A 20151-nucleotide genomic window follows, 5' to 3' on the forward strand; every position below is an offset into this window, starting at 1 on the left:
ACAGCTAGTCCCAGGACTCTCTACACAAGAACCATCTGCTTTTGTCTATCGTGAAGTCTCCTCCTCCAGACACCCCCACCTCCATGATGTTCTACCCCAGTCCATGGGGCCGAGTGGCTAAGGACGGATCCTTTGAACCATGAGTCAAAAGATAGTTCAATAGGCTGTTTCTGCCATGTCAGTGCAACACAAAAGTAACATTTCAGGCCTCACCATTCCCTTCAGTAATTCTCCACCACAGCCCTGAGTTGTCACCCATTTGGTGACAATTCATTCCCACTCTGCACTTCCAAGAAGACAGGTCCCAGATGTCCCAGTGTGCACTGTGTGTTCTGCATTGCTTGCCCGGCCCAGGCTGGCCCCAGGGAATGTTTGCTGAGCGTGTGGACCTCGTTGTGACCTTGACTTTCAGTTTGTGTTTGAGACGCACTGATAAGATAGTGGGCCCAGCAGTGCCCTTCACTCCCCCATCACTGCAGACACAGGAGGTTGAGGCAGACACTGGGCACTCAAGGACCTTGCATCTCACTCCTTCTCAGGCCAGTCTCGGGTGCAGGTGGTGAGGAAAAGAACAGAGAACAAGGTTTGCTCCCCCTCAAGCTTGCTAAACGGGCAGCCAAGGCTCCTGCATCCTGGTCCCCTCCCACCTTTGACCAGATTGGAAAGGTTCTAGGCAGAGCCCTTGCTTTAGGGTCTCAAGGTCATTATATGTAGATGCAACTTTATCTCCCTTCTCTGCTCCCAGCTTGGTCCAGCCTCCGTCACCTCCTATCTGTACATCCTAACAGCCTGCCCCCCATCCCACCCACTCCCGACAGTCTGCTCCCCAAACTTGTCCAGAGGGAGTATGTGAATGCTAGAGCCAGATTACTCCATGCTCGGAGCCCTGGCCTGGCTCTGCCTCTCCAGCTGAAAGCCAAGTTCTCACAGAGTACCCAAGACCCAGTGACATGGCTCTCCTGTGCCTGCCTCCAGGTCCCGTCTGCCTTACTCTGCAGCCACTGTGCCTTCCCTGATGTTATTTATTCCCACAGGAGTTGTGCCTCATGGTTGCCGCTCAAGCTGGAAAGCCCTTTGTTCCCCCGATGTTTACTTAAAGGGCTTTGTATCTACAGATACAGATTGCTAGTGGAACATGCCTGTAACCCCAGCACTTGGGAAGCTGAGGCAGGAGGATCTAAAGTTTAAGGCTAACCTGGGCTACATAGCAGCACCATCTCAAAAATAAAATTGAAGCCAGGTGGTGGCGGCGGTGCACATCTTTAATGCCAGCACTTGGGAGGCTGAGACAGGCGGATCTCTATGAGTTTGAAGTCAGCCTGGTCTACAGAGCAAGTTCCAGGACAGGCTCCAAAGCTACAGAGAAACGCTGTCTCGAAAAACCAATAAATAAATAAATAAAATCGAAATGGTTATATTTGTGTGTTTTTACATTATTTATTTATTCATTCGTGTGTATGTGTTCATGGCATGGCACAGGTATGGAGGTCAAAAGACAACTCGTGAGAATTGATTCTCTCTTCCCACCCTGTATGTTTGGGGATGAAACTCAGGCCATCATCCTTGGCCACAAGTACCATCACCCACTGAGCCAACTTGCCAGCCCATGTTTATCTGAACGTATTTGACTCTGAAATGTCCCCCATGAGTTCGTGTTTTAAACACCTGGCCCTCAGCTTGTAGCGTTGTCTTGAAGGCTGTGGAGTGTTTAGGAAGGCGGCTTGGCCAAGGGAAGTGGGTCCCTGAGGGCAGAGCTTTGAAAGTTGTGCCTATGGTCTTTGCTTCCCAGCCTGAGCCTTCTGAGCCGGGGGCTGCCTCATACTTCTGCTGCTGCAGACAGAGTTGTACATGCTCCCATGAGCCTCACCGTGCATGGCCTGGCAGACCTCTGAAACTCGGAAATAAACCTTTCCAACCTTCTCTCTGTCAGATTGACACAACAGAAACCACAGACTGACTGCTCCATGGGTGCATTTGAAATATAGGTAAATATGTGAATACGGAAGAGAACAGCCTGAGGTATCTGGGGAGTCCAAAGAAACCGTGGCTATGTCTGAGTTGGGGAGCAGAGAAGGGGGCATACTGGCCAGAGCCAGGGCTGTGTCCGGAACGGAGAGAAGAGTGCAGAGAGAAGAATGAGGCAGAAGCAATTTGTGTTATAAAGAACAGGGTGGGAAGGGAATCTAGAACAGCCTGGAGGCTGCCATAGTGGAGGGGGAGGGGAGAACGGCTGGAAGGCTAGTGTGGGGCTTCGATATTCATGACAAGTACATGTTACTAGGGACCAAGGAGCTTTGATATGTAACCATAGGTGAATGCCAAGGGAAGTGGTCCTTCCCGGCAGGCAGACGCTGTTATAGTTTGTAGCCACTTCCTAGCTACATGACTGTGCATGTGCTGTCCAGCAGTCAGGCAAAATGCTTCGTCAGCCCAGGGCCTTATGTCCTATGTGATCTGTGCACCCTGTGGTCATGTAATCTATGCACATGCATGGCGAACCTGTGTAAGCCCAAATGCGCATGCACAGGGTGACCTATAAAAGCAGATTCCACCCATTCTGGGATTAGAAGCATGTGTGCTTCCCAAGCAAAGGCATGAGATCTCAAGTGCTGGCAGTAAAGGTGTGTGTCACTACTGTCTGGCCCTCTTTCTCTCCTAGACTGAGTCAATCTCATTCCAGGGTGGCTTTGAACTCACAGAGACCCAGATGGATCTCTGCCTCCTGAGTGCTAGGATTAAAGGTGTGTGCCACCACTGCCTGGCATCTATGCTTAATCTAGTGACTTATTCTGTTCTCTGATCTTCAGGCAAACTTTATTAGGGTACAATATATCACCACATTTCCCCTTTTTGTCTAAAATAATAAAAGAAGGTTATAACTAATATAAGAAAAACTATATACAATAAGTATATACAATATACAGTCAAGAATTACATTAACAATGTCCAGTCCATAATCATTTGACAGATTGAGAGAAAGTACTCCATTATTTATCCTATTTTGGTGAGTCCAAAATGTTGTACCTAATTTGCTTTCTATCCTAAATTGTATTACTAACCCCAAACTACCTTTTGATGTCTTTCAATCTTATACACTTACCACTTCTTTAGTGAGTTTCTTTTCTGAATTTGTTAACAAGGAAAACTATATCTATAACTATCTAATCTTCAACTCCCTCAGAGACCTGAGAAGGAAATAATATTAACTGAATAAGCAGGAAGTGCAAACAAGTGACTTTCAAAAAATGTGAGAAATGACAGAAACAGCTGACTGGACAGTCACCTGAGGTTTCTCTACAATGTCGGGGCATCCATCTTTGGCCTATAGGCATAGCATATTTGACAGACTTATCTGTGAAGCAGGATTTTCTGAAGTGCTGTCCTACTTTGTCTTAGCAAAGTTCAGCAGTCCTCTCTTTTGTGTCCCACTTGTCCATCTTGGACAGCATACTGTCAGCAGTCAAGGTACTTTCTTGGCCAGTGGCTAACTTTTGCCACAAAGAACTCTGTATGGAGTTTCTTCGATGCTCATGCCAGGAGTAGATATGTCTCATAGTCATAAAAAAGAATCTATGTTATGAAAACATGTTAAATGCCTAGTCTGTAGATCTCTGAAATGTTTGAAGATGACCTGTCTATATAAAATATATTTCTGTTTGACCTTGAAAACATACCTAGTATGACTACAAGTTTGATTGTAATGACTAACTACTGACTTGCATTCCTTTAAATCCTAATTAGTTGGTAATAACTTTCAAGGACTAGCTGTATAGGTACAATACCTTGAATAAGATTAGAAATGTATGTACAGAATGTTCTAACAAAAATAATCTCAAATTTGTATCAATATACATAATTTGTATACAATATACAAAAATCCAATCCAATATAAAATATTTAAAACTAGTAGTTACTTTTTAAAGGTAGGTACAATAATCTACCTTACTATCTTATTATATCTATATCCTCTTTTTTTTCTTTTCAGAGTAGATTCAATAATTTACCCTTTTTTCCTATTATTTCTATATCTTTTTTTTTTTTCAAAAAAGAACCCTGAATCTAATCTTCTTTGTTTAGCTTTTTCCTGACCATTACCAATAACAACTTGTAATCAACCATCCTAAACCATGACAATTATCCATAACCCACTGAATGACCAAAAACCACCTGCCCCACCTCTTGGCAATGTGGGCATTGTGTTCTTAAAATTACTTCCTGCTGTCTGGGGGCGATAGCGTGTTTAGGGGATCCTCAAAAAAAAATTGGGGTTAATTGTCAAGTCCTGGGAGAAGGAGCTGTATCGCTTGTTGTCCAGTCTCAGGGTAATGAGAAAGTGCAGGGCTTGTCTCAGTCCTGGCCAGGGGAGTCTGTGAGGCTGGACCATCTCAGGTAGTCATCTCAAAATTGTCCTGAGCAGTTTGCAGTCCAAAGCCAATCTTTGGGTGGTGTTTGTCAGCTTAATGGCATTACCATTGTCCTGATGGAATCCTTATTGTAGGATCTCATCATCTTTTTGGAGACTTCAAAGTCACTATTAGGCATGGTTATGGTTCACTGCAGAAAACCTTTTTTGTGAGACATTTTTTTTCTGAATGATTTGTCCTTTTTCTTCAGATATCTCATTTGTCTAGTGTTCTTCAGATTCCTTAGCCTTCATTCTCCTGAAAGACAAAAACAAAACCCTTCCCCAACCCTAACTTTGAGGAGTTTCCAAATCTAATCTTTATCAATTTTGATTTACAGTTTCTCCTTAAATTTTTGTTTTATTTTCTAAAGATGTTCTATCATCCAGAGCAGTATGTTTTTTTTTTTTTATAATAGGCATTAGGTTCTTTAATTGCTCTGGGAAGGAGTTTTTTCCATGATGACAGAAAACAACTGAACTGAATTTGACATGGGGGCATGCAAGAGGTCCCTCAGGGAGTTTCCCAATGGCAAAGGCAAAAGATTACCTTGCCTGTCCCTTGTTGATCTACATTCATTAGTCCAGTGTCTGCCTTTACCACACCTTCTGCATAATCCAGAAGGGAGGGATGTTCTATTGGAATTATTATTATCATTATTATTATTATTATTATTATTATGTTCTATTGGGATTATTTCTAAGAACGCCCTGTTTATAGTCTCTTTTTAGGTGACCTTGTTTACTGCAATTGAAACATTTGACATTACATTTTTCTTCAAGCCTCTGGAAATCACCTCTCCTATCCAAGCATCATCACAGTCATGGGATTCAATATTAATTGTTGAATTAATGCATTCCTGCAAGGGTGCTAATCTTGCCTTTAATGGCCTAATTACCCTTTTGCATTGTGCATTAGCATTTTCAAAAGCCAGAGATTCAATTATTATTTGTCTAGCTTCTGAATTTGGTATCATTCTATTTACTGCTGAAGTCTTTGTAAGAAATCAGTGAAGGTTTCTTTTGGGCCCTGTATAACTTTAGCAAATGACTCCATTTTCTTTCCTACTTCTTCAATTCTGTCCCAAGCATTCAAGGCTGTCATTCAGCATAAAGCCAGGATGTGGTCATCATATAAAGATTGTCTTTGTATATTAGGATAATTACTTTCTCCAAGAAATTGATCTTGGGAAATTTCAATATCTCTAGCCTTATTTTGTTGTTCAATAGTCTTGGCCTCATCCTTCCACCAGGTCCTCCATTGTAATTGGGAACCAGCCTCTAAGACAGCTGTAATCAAATCTCTCCAGTCTTGAGGGATGATTCTATTACAAGTTGACCATGAGTTTAACATCTGCTTCACAAAAGATGAGTAGATGCCATATGAGACTATTGCTTTTTTGAATCTCCTCAAATCTAACATTTGCACAGGAGTCCCATCAACTTGTACCCAGGCTTGGGGATATCTATCATTTGGTAGTTTCTGTAAGGTTACTGGATAGATTAAGGTTGGCTGTTTGAAAGCCTTAGGCTGTTTCTCTGTAACCATATAATGCACTGCTGAGATTAGTTCACCTTTAAATTCCTCTGTCTGGGTTTGAATATCTCTATGATCTGTTTTAACAGATTTTTCTAAAATTTTTATCTTGGCACTCATATTAGCCAACATTTTTAATGATAAAACAGAGATGATCAAACAAATAATATTTATAACTGACGTTACATAAATCCCATCAACATTAATTATCCTCTCATTTAATTGTTCCATTTTCATACTGTTTAATGTATAGTCTAACTAGAGACCAACCGCTTTCCATTGTAACAATGTTTCCCATTTTATAATGAGGGAAAAATTTTTTCTTTTAACTAACTTCTCCCTCTAAGAAATCCCAATTGAGCCGGGCGGTGGTGCACGCCTTTAATCCCAGCACTCGGGAGGCAGAGCCAGGTGGATCTCTGTGAGTTCGAGGCCAGCCTGGTCTACAGAGTGAGTTCCAGGACAGCCAGAGCTACACAGAGAAACCCTGCCTCGAAAAAAACCAAAAAAAAAAAAAAAAAAGAAAAAACAAGAAAAAAAGAAATCCCAATTGAAAAAAAAAATCCCAATTGGCTCACCAAATCTGCTGACAGTGACGACTCAGATGACAGTGTGGCAGCAGCCCGAGGAGGGGGCCCAAGGAAAGCCGAAACCCACCAGGAGAGGACAGAAGCAAAAGAATCAGCCATCTCACAGGGAAAATGTGTGAAAAGTGGCTCACTCCTGCGGTTTGGGGGGCCCAAAAGCCTGTGGAGTTTGCTGCAGAGAGGCTGCAACAGAAACTGAGCTGGCAGGGTGGGCACTCTGGCCTGGTGTAGCCCCGGCCTGAGCCACAGGCAAGCGGCCTTTTCGTGAATTCATGCCCCAGGAGTTGGAGGCCAGATGTTACATAAATTCTTAAATGGTCTTATTGACAAAAACCCAGAGCCAGATATTGAGGTAAATGCTGAAAGATCAGAAAGACAAAGGAACAAGGCAGTGCCACATCTTACCTCTAGGATTCCTCAGCCTGAAAAGGCTTCAGTTCCTGTCTCCTCATGCCTTTTATACCTTTATCCATCACTTCTTTCTTTCTTCCTTTTCCCTTTTTTCTTTCTTTCTTTTTTTTTTTTTTTGTTTGTTTGTTTCTTTGTTTGTTTGGTTGGTTGGTTTGGTTTGGCTTTTTGGGTTTTTTTTGAGACAAGGTTTCTCTGTGTAGCTTTGGCACCTTTCCTGGAACTCATTCTGTATCCCAGGCTGGCCTTCAATTCACAGAGATCTGCCTGCCTCTACCTCCCAAGTGCTGGAATTAAAGGCGTGCGCCGCCGCCCGTCGCCGCCGCCGCCGCCTGGCCATCACTTCTTTCTTAGTGCTGGGATTAAAGGCGTGTGTGCTTCCCAAGCAAAGGCATGAGATCTCAAGTGCTGGGATTAAAAGTGTGTGCCACTACTGCCTGGCTCTCTTTCTCTCCTAGACTGAGTCAATCTCATTCCAGGGTGGCTTTGAATTCACAGAGATCCAGACAGATCTCTGCCAACTGAGTGCTAGGATTAAAGGTGTGTGCCACCACTGCCTGACATCTATGTTTAGTGACTTGTTCTGTTCTCTGATCTTCAGGCAAGTTTTATTAGGGTACAATGTATCACCACAATAACCCAGGTATGGTGGCACACACCTGTAATTCTAGCACTCAGGAAGTGGAGGTAGAAGGATCGAAGTTTAAGGTCATCCTCAGCAACATAGAAAGGTAGGGCCAGACTGGGCTACATGAAACCATGTGTTAAATTTAAACCACACATACACACACACACACACACACCACATTTCTTAAGAATTCTTTTACCTTCAATGTAACTCAGTCATTTTTTAAAGATTCATTTCATATTTTAACTCTGTATGTGTCTGTGTGGGAATCTGTATGTATGAGTGCAGCTATCCACGGAGTCTAGAAGGATGTGTCAGATCCCTTAAAGCTGGAGTTACAGGCTAGTGTGAACAGCTTGGCATGGGTGCTGAAGTGTTCTCTTAAGAGATGCTGAGCCATCTCTCCAGCCCAAGGTTCCCACTCCTTTAAACCCCCAGAATAAGCCATCCCCTATCCCCCAACTCACACTTTTTCACCAGAGCTCAGGCTGAAACCTTTTTCTACATTTCCTTTTCATTTCTTCCCCTTCCTTTTAGACAAGATCTCAAACTGGCCTCACACTCTATGTAGCCAAGGATGAGCTTGAACTTCTGTTTCTCCTGCTTAATCTGCAGAGTACTGGGGTTACAGGGTGGGCATCCAGTTTCTGGGGTGCTACCAATGGAATCCAGAGCTTCCTGCACACGAGGCAGGCACTGTACCAACGGAACTACACCCTGGATAATGTTATGGTTCTATCCGCTGTGCTTCAGGTCACAGCTCAGCTGTTAGCTCGTCACCAGGGCTAGTCTCCCAGCACATTTGGCTAGTGGCTTCAACTCTGGACAAAACAGACAGTACTCCTCCTGTCACTGAAGACTTTAGACTTTACAGTTTATTATTTCTTGGTGTCTTTTCAATATTGTGTGAGGCTTTATGTTTTGTCTTGCCTTTTTTTTTTTTTTTTTTTTTTTCAAGTTTTTGTTTTTTGAGACAAGGTTTCTCTGTGTAACAGCCCTGTCTGTCCTGGAACTCGCTCTGTAAGCCAAGCCAACCTCAAAGTCAGAGATCCGCCTGCCTCTGCCTCTTGAGTGCTGGGATTAAAGACATTTACCACCAAGCCCGGCTGTTTTTGTTTTTGTTTGTTGTTGTTGTTTTGTTTTGTTTTAGAATTTTCTATTTTATGTATATGGTGCTCTATCTGCATATACACCTGCATGCCAGAAGAGGGCATCAGATCCCATTATAGATGATTGTGAGCCACCCTCTGGTTGCTGGGAATTGAACTCAGGACCTCTGAAAAGCTGACAATGCTCTTAACCACTGAGCCATGTCTCCAACCCCCTTCTTTTGCTTTTAAGACAGGTTCTCATAGGTAGCACTGGCTGGCCTGAAATCTGCTACATAGTCCAGGCTAGCCCAGACTCTCAGAGATCCACCTGTTCTTGCTTCCTGAGGACTGGGATTAAAGGCACCACCACGGCCAGCTTTTTGTCTTTGTTGTTTATAGTGCTGGGAACTGAACTCAGAGCCTTCCTCTGGCTAAGCAAATGCCTAGCCACTGAACTAGATCCCCAACCCAGTAAGTGAGAGGGTTTTCTTGTTGTAGTTTTAAGTGTTTGCTTGTTTTTTTGCGATGTCTATAGTTCAAACTGTCCTCCAACTTGTGCTCCTCCTGTCCGAGCCGCCCAAGCACTGGCATTACATACGGAAGTCGTTGTACTGATTTTGTTTTCTCAGAGAGAGTCTCGCTCTATAAGCCAAGCTGGCCTTAAACTCCCCATCCTCCTGCCTCTGGCACCCAAGTACTGAGACTACAGGCGTGCAGCGCAGCGGGAGTTTGAATGAGAAACTTCCTTTGTAGGCTCATGTGTTTGAACACTGGGTCCCCAGTTGGTGGCGCTGTTTGGGGAGGTTTGGAAGCTGTGGGAGATGGAGCCGTGCTGCTGCAGGACGAGGTGTAACCCCGAGGAGAGCTCATTCTCGTTATCTCTTCTCTTCTCCCTTTCTCTTCCTTTCCTTCCCCACCGCCCACCCCACACCCCACCACCATCCCACCCCTTCTTGGGTAAAGACAAAAATATGACCTTTGCTTCCTGCTCCTTCTATGCCATGCTTTCTTTCCCTCTGGAACACTGAGGCTAACGCAAACCCTCTCTTCCTTAAGTTACTTCTGGTCATGGAGTTTCATCACAGCAGCAGAGACGCTAAGGCAGACCCCAGGCCTGTCTTCCCTTGACAGTCATCCATAAAGAGCTGTGCCTCGTCCATCTGCCTTAGGACTGAGCCCGACCCTGACGTCGGTAAATGTTTACTCTCTTATCACAACCTGTAAGACCAGCTTTCAAGCCTGCTGCAGGGTTGTAAAAAGAATGCCACTGGGTAGTGAGGGCTTTAGGAACTTTTTTTATCTGTGGTTTTTTGTTTTTTTTTTGGGGGGGGGGGGATCACAGGCATACTAATGGTAACTTTTTTTTATTCTCTCATTTTTTTTCCCCATCTTGGCTTCTCTGTCTATTTTCTCATGTTGGCTCCAGCTCTCCTTTGTCTCAACAGCTATATACTTCCAATAACCTCTTTCATGCAGAATACAGGAGCTTTATTTTAAGGTCACATTTCAGAAAAACGATAAGAAACAGCCAATCCTGTAATAAATTTTAGCTCTCTGAATGCTGGGGCTGTAATGCTGCAGCTGCAACTCCAAAGGAAGATCCAATTATTGTTATCTATTTAGAGAGATAGTGAAACTCTTGAGAAGTCTGAGAAATAAGGAATTTGTGCATACATCCTATATTTCTAACTGTAGTAACGTTTTAAACTAACATTTTGTAATTAATAGAAATGCCGAGCTTTCTAGAAATGTTTACAGAAAGAGAGCTATGTCATAAATGCTTTGGTTGGAACTCAAGTTTACCTTAAATTTCTTGATATGAGCTCATTATGACATTCTCCAAAGGCACAGTGATAAAAAGTTTTAAAATCTTGAAATATATTTTTTCTATCCTTCGTGTAACTTCTGGTTGTCTTAAGATCACCTGCAGCCCTCACTAGGGGCTACAGAGTCAAGATATTTTATTTATTTATTTTTGTAGCCTTGACTAGTCAGAATATATTTTTACAAATTGAAATCAGGAATGTGTGCAAAGACAAAATCATTTGCCAGCTAGCAATGTTTGGGCTTTTTTGTAGGCAGCTCGCTCCGTATGTCCTTGTGAACTAGACTGCTATTTCTGGGAAAGTATATCTTAAAATCCATTAGCAAGGCATCTAGTCTTAATCTAAAGTTACTCTGAAGCTTTAAATCAGCTGTCTTAGAGCTGGGGAGATGCAACTCTTTTCTTACGTCAGCCTGAGCTCTGAATTTAAACACTTCTCAGGGACTTATAATTCCCGAATTGTGTAGTATTTCTTTACATTCATATTTATTCATTATACTCTGTGTAAGTTAACATTATAGATATCAAATGGACAATACAGCTTTATGAGGAGTCATCTTTCAGACAGTCCACAGAATAAATAAATGCCCACGAGATTGAGATGTAATCATGAGATCACATGTACACATTACACGAGATTACACCTTACAGTCCAGGAGGTGGGGAGATTCCACAGCTGTTTTTGCACATGGGAAATTACAAGCAGAAGCAAACAGTATTCAGTCTGTGGCCTGCCTCGTAAGCCTCGCTTGAACGAGGTTCCTCCATCAGAGGATTATTCATCTGGTGGGTTGACACCTGAATATAAATTGCCATCTGCTGTATTATGCCATGGCCCATGACACTGTCTGAAGGGGCCCCACAGCACCTGGAAAAGTGGATCCACGGTGCCGTGGGAACAGGGGCCCAGACACCCACACATACAGCAGATGAAACCTCCTCGAAATCTTTATTACTCTTAGCATTGTTGCTACACTGGAGGTTTCCGCAGCACAGGCAGTTGCTCCAAGGTCAGAAGCTCCAAGAATAGACAGAACTCCCTGGGTGAGGTGGGCTTTCAGGATGATGTCATGCTCTCTGTCTCAAATATTAATGTAACAGAGCTGGCCATCAGAAGGCACCCCACGAGGATGCTGGAGATGCTGAAGCCCAAGGCCAGCCTGGAGTTCCTCTGTGCTCGCCTCCAGTCCCCATTGTAGTTAGCTTCACGGGTCTGTGGAGGTGAAGGCCACGGAGGCAAGATGGTTTCCAAGAGGAAAGAGGTGAAGGGAGGGGCATCCCTGGAAAGTCGGGCTCGGTCCCCAAGAGAAGAAGAAGTGACCAAGAAGGGGACAGAATGAGAGAGTGGAGCTTAGCAGGACCCAGGAGTTGAAGGAACCGAAAGGGGCATGCAGCCAGATGGTGAAGAGGGGGGTAACGATCCCCATGGGACATGAAGAGGTACTTGAGGGAGAACAGGGAGTGGGAGGGGGGATGTGATCAGGAGCTGGAAGGTACTCACCTTAAGGGAGAATATCAGGGCTGGGATCGCCAGCAGGATGCAGAAGCAGAAGGAGGTGATGGAGAGACACAGATAGTCCTTTGCTGGGGGAGGCAAGGCAATCAGCATGACTGGCACAGACACAGGTAGTGGTTGTTGGGCCCGCTTCCCTGATGGAGCCTGAGATTCCAGGTTCTTGATTTTGGTCCCAGGAGCCATGGATCCCAGCCTAAGGAGAGGATTCTGGGTGAACAAAAGCTGTGCACAGAGGGTAAAGGTGTCGGGAAGGAGCATCTGAGATCCCTAGAAAGGAGAGTCTGAGCCAGGCCCCGTGGTATAGGCCTGTCATCCCAGATGCTCAGACTACCACACAATGTGTTGACCTTGTCTCAAAAGAAAAAGTAAAAAGAGGCTGAAGATTTAGCTCAGTGATAAAGACGTGTGGCTATAACATGCGGATGAGGAGCCGGGGATGTGACTCAGCAGCCACAGGGACGGGTGGGGGATGACTCAGCAGCATCAGAACCCAAGCCTAAAATCCACCAATGAGGGGCAGGAGGCAGGGCTCAGTGCTAGAGCTTCGCAAACATCTTGGCCCAAGCCAAATGAGGTACAAGACACTGATGATGCCATCCCAAGCCAGGGATAGGACAACATCTAGAGTCCACCACCCCTCCATGGTCCTATGGAATAGACTTCCTGGCCCCATATCCCCTCCCCATGCTTCTTGGAATCCCCTCCCTGTCTCTTTCCTTCTTTTAAATCCTACTTCTTCACACACACACACACACACACACACACACACACACACACACACACACACTTTGCTCCCTCATTGTCCATAACTCATCACAAACCCAAAGTCTGCAGGTCTTCTTCTCTTTACTCTTCAGTTCCTGAGATGGCCTTGGCAATCTGAGTCACTGGGTGTGGCCTCTCTAGTGCCCACTACTTCATAGTGCTTAAATCTGATTGGTTCAATGACTGTAAGGGGCATTATTCAGCCACACCTTTTTCTTCATGCTCTTGTGACTGGTGCTTTGAGTCAAGGAGCCTGCGTTATAGTTAATGGCCTTTTTGTTATCCCCCACCCCACCCCACCCCACCTCACCCCACTCCCATTTGAACTGATTAACTCAGTGGCCAGTGTAAGGGTCTCACTCCCAAGCTGAACAGGAGGCTGTAGGGCAGTACTGCTGATCACACCATGGTAACATCCTGAGATTTATGCCCAGGCCACATAGTGACTCAGGCCAACAAGTCCTCGGCTCTCCAAAAGTTCACAGCTCATGGGAAAGAAAAAGGAAACAAACAAAAACACAAATATATATATATATATATATATATATATATATATATATATATATATATATATATATATATATATAGAGAGAGAGAGAGAGAGAGAGAGAGAGAGAGAGAGAGAGAGAGAGGCTGGAGAGATGGCTCAGAGGTTAAGAACACTGGCTGCTCTTCCAGAGGTCCTGAGTTCAATTCCCAGCACCCACATGGTGGCTCACAACCATCTGTAATGAGATCTGGCGCCCTCTTCTGGCCTGCAGGCAGAACACTGTATACATAATAAATAATAACTCTTCTTTTAAAATGAATTAACAAAACTAACCGTGAGCCAAATGTGAATTTGAATTTAACTGTGAGCCAAGTACAGTTTGAATTTAAAATGCCACACTCACATTTTGAACACTTGGTCCCTGGGTTTGTGGTGCTGTTGTGAAGGTCGTGGGAGTTTTAGGGAGTAAGGCCTGGCAGGCAGAAGTCAGTCTCTGGGGCGGGCCTGTGAGCTGCTTCCCCAGCTTTACTGGCCGCGGCCATGTGAACAGTGGCTGCTTCCGCTGTCGCTGATCCTGTGTGGTACTGAACAGCAGTTTCCTCCCAACTAAAAAGATTTCCTCCTGGAGGTAGTCAGGGCTCTTGAGATAAATAGAAGCTCACATGTCTGTGTATAAGGATGAGAGACATTAAAAGATAATTTTGGTAGCATAAGTTAGAATAGAAAGTGAGTTAGGTACAACCTTTTGGACTCACCAAAATAGGATAGTTATGGAGTATTTTCTCTGAATTTGTCAAATGTTAATGGACTGGACATTGTTGATGTATTTATTGCCTATATATATTGTATATAGTTATTGTACTTACTGTATATAGTTTTTCTTATATTAGTTATAATGTTCTTTTTTTTATTTTAGATAAAAAAAGGGAAATGTGGTTTGTGCTTTAACAAATAAAGCTTGCCTGAAGATCAAGGGGCAGAGCTAGCCACCAGAGGCCAAGTAGTGGTGGCACACACCTTTAATCCCAGCACTTGGGAGGAGGAAGCAGGAAGATCAGTTCAAGGCCACTCTGGGCTACACAAGTTTGATCCTGTCTAAAAGAGAAACAGAGCCAGGCAGTACACACACACCTTTGATCTCAGCACTTGGGATCCCATACCTTTAATCTCAGCACTATGGAGGTGGACACAGGAAGTGATATGGCTGGACAGAGAAGGAATATAAGGCGGGAGGAGACAGAAGCTCAGCCCTCTTTCAGGCTGAGGAGTTGGCGAGGTAAGAGGTGGTGGCTGTGGCTTGCTATTTGTCTCTGATCTTTTAGCCTTTGCCCCTATATCTGACTCCTGGTTTTTATTACTAAGACCAATTAGAATTTGTTCTAATGTCTGTCTGAGAGAACCAAAACTTGGAAGACTCTTGAGGGCCCCTCCCCAGCAGTTAAAGAAGTACACAGCTGTAGTAGAATGTAAGCACTTTCTTACCGAACCAGGGTATCCTGATATGGTCAGTGGGAATTAAAACCAAGTGAGGTTGGAGGGGTCTCATTAAGACTGATGTTGAGACAAGTTTATTGCAAGCAATCAGAATCTTTATCCCCTTATCAGAAACAGATTATAATGGCAGTTTCCAGGAAGAATACAATTGTGGTTGCCAGGATACAGTGACATTTGCAAGTCATACAAGGTACACACGATTAATACCTAAGACTAATTGTTCTGCCAAACTTCTGTATCAGGGCCCAGACCTTAGCACAACTGACTCCATGATGGAAGTGCCATTCAGGTTGTAAATCTCAGCATGTAGACAGCACCACCTGCCAAAATGCAAACAAAGACCTAATCCGTCATCGTCCGTAGTTCTGGGAAAGTCTCTAAATGTGCTAACCTTGCTTTTTGGCTTCTGTAGTTCTGCTTCTGGCTAACCGTTCTGGTTAACTGAAGTAGGTCAACCCAGGATATGGTTTTTTGCTATGAGCCGCAAGAATATAGTAGGAATTCAGCAGAATATGGTAAAGCTATACATGGAGGAATCAGGGGAATTCTTCCAGAGGAACCCAAATCTCAAGGAGTATTTGGTGTTATTTGGCTTTTAATACATCAGCTGTTTCCTGCTATGAATTTCTTGTGTGCTCTCATACCTTCCCCAAGAACTTCTAACAGTGTATTCTATCTCATACACTTCTCTAGCATCCAAAGCCAAAAGGCAGACAGGACAAAGCGTTTCAGACCAACGGCTGAAGTCTCCTGAATTAAGGTAAACACCCTTCTGGAGACAGGCTTAGGAGACAGATGATGTTAGGGGCATAGCTGTTTCTTGCACGAATGAAGCTCAGACCCTCCTTTCTTATACAGCCTTAGTGGTATTTATACTAACATTATAGACAGCTAACATTTTACCTAACCACTTTTAAAAATGTAGTTTGAGCACATAAATTCCCTTTTTCTGATATATTAACTGATTTTAGCTCTTAGTTGACCTCCTCCCTTAACCACTCCCCATTTGGGTTGTAAAAGAAAACCTGATAGTCACTGCCTGAGGAAAACTCTTATCTGCCTTTATGACCCTGTAAGAATTCAAGCCTGGTGACCTTGCCTTAGCCAGAGCATTGCTATTGCATGGGTATATAACTGCAAACCTCAGAGACTGGGGGACTAGATTAGAGAACTGGATGGAGAACTAGAAGGACAAAGGGTAGATGAGGAAAAGCCTGATGGGGAAGAACTAGGCAGGTAAGAACAAGATGAGAAAGACCAAGATGGGGTAGAACTAAGATGAAGGAATCAAGACAGCACTTGGGGAGAATAGTAGATAAATGTAGAGAGAAATCCAGCAAGAAAGGAGCTAAGTATGAGAGCAGAATAGAAGCTGTGTAGAGAGAGAACTGACTCAGAAGAATAAAGTGTATGGACTAAAGAGTTTTGCGCACATAGATTTGTTAGTTAACCCCTCAAATTTATCAGGCACCGGTAGCGTATTTTCTGGAACTCTGGGTGAAGGCTATCAAGGGGCAGAACCCCAATAGCCTTCCTTAGTTTTTGTGCTTAAAAGCTCATCCTGAGAAAAGCTCAGTGGTACATCGGGATCCTGAACACCCATTGTAGTCAAAGCCGGCTAATGAAGACTTTCTATGAAACCCATGTACAAGTAGTCTTTTCTAGTGAATACCCCCCAACACTTCTAGATGCTTCTCTGACTTCTAGGGAATGCAGAGATACATGGGTGGTCTGAAGGCTTCACTGACTGGGGGAGTACCTTGGTTTCTCAGAAACTGAGCACCATGCCGTGCCTTAGGAGCCACGGACTCTAACCTGAAAAACCTATGACAAATGCCTCTCTCAAGGCAGCTAGCTAGACTAGGCCAACTCCGTGGTCCCCTGCAGGAGGAGATACTGGCAGCCTTTTTGGTTTGGGACAGCAGAAGAGAAGCTCCCTTTCTGAGACAGTTTCCAGGGCTGTTGGGTTGCTGGGCTGCCTACGAGCTGTGCAGAGGGCTCCCGAGTTGCAGCATTAGTTGGGCATTTCCTTGATGGTACAGCAGCTTTGGAGTTATCCCTGCTCCTTGGAAAGAACCCCTCCCCAACACCCGAGTAGGCAAAGGGACTCAGGCAGACCCAAACATGGCCAACACAGCTCTAGCAGGCTTTGCGCTTCCCCCATCCCCTCTGCCTTGCTGAAAACCATTAGATTACGTTCCTAAAGCTAGCCACAAGGTCTGTTCCCTCATTTGGCCACTTCCTCCCCGTAAAGCGGATTACCAAGGTCCAGCTATCAAGGTATTGAAGTCCAGCAACCAAAAGCCCCCTTGTGGCTGCCCCTCTGGGCTAAATAAATCTTCTTTGTGCTGAGAACTTGATCTTGGAGTGTCCTGTGCCAATACTGGTCCTTTCATATTGGAAACCCGGTCTCAGCTTTACTGTGCCAAAGGTCCCAGACATGCTCTGAAGAGTCAGCAAGAGCTGCAGTGTTTATGGTTGGTCTAGATTGGACCCACAACTGTGTGCAACTTCAATTCCAGGGGACCCCATATCATCTTTTGGTATCCACGGGCACTGTGTGCATATGGTGCACAGACATGGAAGCAGGCCAAAAAAAAACCATAAATAAATATAGATAGATAGATAGATAGATAGATAGATAGATAGATGATAGATAGATAGATAGATAGATGATAGATGATAGATAGATAGATAGATAGATAGATAGATAGATAGATGATAGATAGATAGATGGATGATAGATAGATAGATAGATGGATGATAGATGATAGATAGATAGATAGATGGATGATAGATAGATAGATAGATAGATGATAGATAGATAGATAGAAAGATAGATAGATAGATAGATAGATAATGGATAAATAGATAAATGAACTGGACAGCACAGGGTGCATGTTGACTTTGCATCCCACTCTCTATTGCCAGAGCCCCTTCCACTTTACCTTGAGAAAAGAGACCCTTGCCATGTACCTGCTCTGAGCATCAGCTCAGTTTCTGTAAAAAAAACATGAGCAGACAGGAAAATTTAACCCACCAATGACAGATGGACAAGAATAACTCTGTTATCCAATCTAGACACGGGACTAGGACTAGGTTCCATTGGTCCTTTCATCAGCCTCTGAGAAAGCCTGAGATCTGTCTGGCTCCCAACACATGAAAGTGTTGTGGGATATTTGATCACACTGTGAACCCTGACATTGTGTTAATTAAATAAAATCAACCTTGGGTCAAGAGGTGGAACTAGTTCACAGGAAGTAGCCATAGAAGAAGAGGGAGTCAGGAAAATGTATCCAAATGTATCTAATGGTTTTCAGCAAGGCAGAGGAAATGGGGAAGCACAAGGCCTGCTGGAGAAACCACAGGAAGCAGAGAGTCCGGCAGCCTTTTTGGTTTGGGACAGCAGAAGAGAAGCTCCCTTTCTGAGACAATGGCTAAGAAGGAAGGACAGCTGGTTGCTCCTTGGCCTCTCTGAGCTAGCAGGTTTTCACCCCAGCCTCTGACGCCAAATCTTTATTGGTAAAATTGTAAGATTGAGATTTAGTTTAAAAACAACGGGAAAGCCTGTGAGGTCAGATATCAGCCAGTAAGGCAAAAGCATGTCATCACCTACATGAGAAAAAACTAAGTGGGGGCTGGAGAGAGGGTTCAGTTAGGATTCTCTGAGACCCCCTCAGCCAGCAGAATGAGATCTGTGGGAGTCAAGAAGGCAGTTTGGTTCAATACGCCTAAGTAGCTGGTGTTGGTTCTAACTTCAGGAGTCTGGCCCAGAGTATTTTACTGCAGGTGTGTTTAAGCACAGCACCATTTGGTGAAAACTTTTCAGGTGATAATTAACTCAATCCTGTGTGCACAAAAAAGCACACATAAATCTCTCCGAGGAACAAAGTAAGCTGAATAGAGATCAGGCATGACTACACAGAAACTCTGAGAAGTACATGTGACACTGTCTATAGGTTCTGTGGATTGACTGAGAACAACAAGCTCCCGGTAAGGGTCTGGGGAGGATCTGGTCTGGAATCTCACACACACAAAGCTTGCCAGGCTAGAATGTGGTGACACCCCCTCCCAGACTTCTGGGCAGACAAATATTGAATGCCTTCCCTTGAAGGGACAACCCTGTGTACCAACATTCCAGGTTCCCCTAGTGCTTATCTCTGACCACAAGGACCTCAAGCCCCATACAGTTTAGGAGTTGAGAGCACTGACTTCTCATGCAGAGGACCTAGGTTTGGTTCCCAGCACCCACACGGTGGCTCACAGCCATCTATAACTAGTTCCAGAGAATCTTCTGGCCTCCATAGCACCACAAGTATGTGTCACTCAGACATACATGCAGACAAAAACAAAAAACAAAAACATACACATAAAATGAAAATAAATGACAGTTTGTTTCTTTGTTTTTGTTTTTAAAGTGAATTGCCTCTCCCAGTGTGCTTGCTAGCCTGGTTTGGTTTCTGTTACACTCTTTTAACAAAAAGAATCGCTTGCCAAGCTGCTTTCACTCTGCTCTTGTATTCCTTTGTAAACACAAAGAGTATTCTTTGTTTTTAACAGTAACCATTTGCTGAAAGCAGCCAACAGGTTGAAAATAAATATGCACTCCTCATGTTGGAAACATATGGCTAGAGTGTGACGACATGTTTGCAGTTTTGAATCCTGGCTGGGACACTGGGGAGAGAGAGAGGAAAGTAATTCTTTTCTGTTGTACGGTGATTTGAATGAAGATGGCCCCATAGGCTCGTGTTTGAATGAATACTTGGTCCCCAGTTAGTAGAACTGTTTGGGAAGGACTAGGAGGAGTGGCTTTATTGAAGGAGGTGTGTCACTGGGGCTGGGATTAGAGGTTTCTAAAGGCTGCATGAGGCCCACTCTTGCTCACTCACTCTCTACCTCCCTGAAATGTTTGGATCAGATATGAGCTCTCAACTACTTCTCCAGCACCATGCCTGCCTGCTGCCATGCTCCCTGCCATGATGATCATGGACAAACCCTCTGAAACTGTAAGCAAGCCCCCAATTAAATGCTTTCTTTTATAGGTTGCCTTGTTCATGGTGTCTTCTCATAGAAATAGAACAGTAACTAAGACATCTTATAAACTCCTAAAACATTCTGTAAAAAATGATCACTTACTCCTGTTTGATAGGCATGTACTATTGCATACATAAAGAACAAAGCCCTTCGTTAGGTATGGACACAGATGTAAGACCTGGGACAACAGACAGAGGCAGATGGAAGATACAGAGAGAAAAGTAGATAGTTTAAATGGGGCTTGTTCTTGGTTTAATCTACTCGGAGGACCAGATTCTTTAGTGCAGTACTACCATAGGGCTATCGTGAGACTTTGTCTCAGGACAGAGGGCGGGGGTGGGGGGAAAGTACAGATATGCCATTGAAGTGCCTCT

The sequence above is a fragment of the Peromyscus leucopus genome, chromosome 1 (genome assembly GCF_004664715.2).
Source record: "Peromyscus leucopus breed LL Stock chromosome 1, UCI_PerLeu_2.1, whole genome shotgun sequence".
In the NCBI taxonomy this organism is placed as follows: domain Eukaryota; kingdom Metazoa; phylum Chordata; class Mammalia; order Rodentia; family Cricetidae; genus Peromyscus; species Peromyscus leucopus.